Here is a 1,072-nt window from a genome sequence, read left to right on the forward strand (position 1 = left end):
TGTGCATCTGCAGGCTTCAATGGCTGAACCGTGTGCCTAACATTTTCTTAGAGGGAGAAAGACAGTTGTGGGTTTGGCTGAATTGTTATAGGACTGTGGAGGCCTGAAACCACCTCAAGCACAATCAACTGTTTCTCTCCTTCTCCCTTCCCTCCCTCCCTCCTACCCTCTCCTCCTTCCCTCTCCTCCCCTTCCTTCCCTTCTTATTCCCTTCCTCCCTTCGCCTCTCTCCTCCTTCCCCTCTTTGTTTGAGAAGGGCTTTCATGTATTCCAGGCTATCTTCAAACTCCACAAATAGTCAAAGATGACCTTGAACTTCTGATCCTCCTGCCTCTGGGCTAAAATAACCTGTATGTACCATCACATCTTAGTTTGTCCTGGGGATCGAACACCCCGCCACCTAAGCTACATTCCCACAGGACTGCTTTTAATATTCTAATAGTCTCCCTGCCCAGTAACATGCAAGGCAGAGGGAGTATCTCTGACCTGGCGCCTGAAGTTTGGGGCACAGGAAACCACTGCCATCCTTTTAACTACAGTCTCTAGAAGAAGAGATCCTCTCTGATTTGAAGAAAGCCTTTTTTTTTCTTTCTTTCTTTCTTTTTTTTTTTTTTTAAATCTTATTAACAATAACGAATCCCAGCACTGCAGTAATTACAGGCCTATTCCTGAAGCAATCAAATTGCTTATTTGCAAGAAAGACTGTTTCCTTTCCCTAATGAATACTAACAGTCCTCCGGAGCCTGGAGGTGATGTGTGTGAATGCCCTGCTGTAACAATGAAAAGCGATTATGAATAAATGACACACGGCCGCTCTGTTCTTAAAAATCACCGCGTGATCAGTTTGAGAGACACGCACGGAGATGGGACTCGGGAGATTTTGTTTTAATTATTCTGCCCGAAGGGAAACGGTACTTTGTTTTCTGCTGGCATCATCCTACAGAGAAGCTTAAAGGGACTTGGAAAGCACGAGCCTATTCATCTTTCTCAAACCACACTGGCAGATACAGGCACCCTCATTTTCGGGGGGGGGGGGGGGGTGGAGGTGGGGGTGGGGCCGAGGTGCGGATAG

Source organism: Mus pahari, chromosome 19 (assembly GCF_900095145.1).
Source record: "Mus pahari chromosome 19, PAHARI_EIJ_v1.1, whole genome shotgun sequence".
NCBI classification, from domain to species: domain Eukaryota; kingdom Metazoa; phylum Chordata; class Mammalia; order Rodentia; family Muridae; genus Mus; species Mus pahari.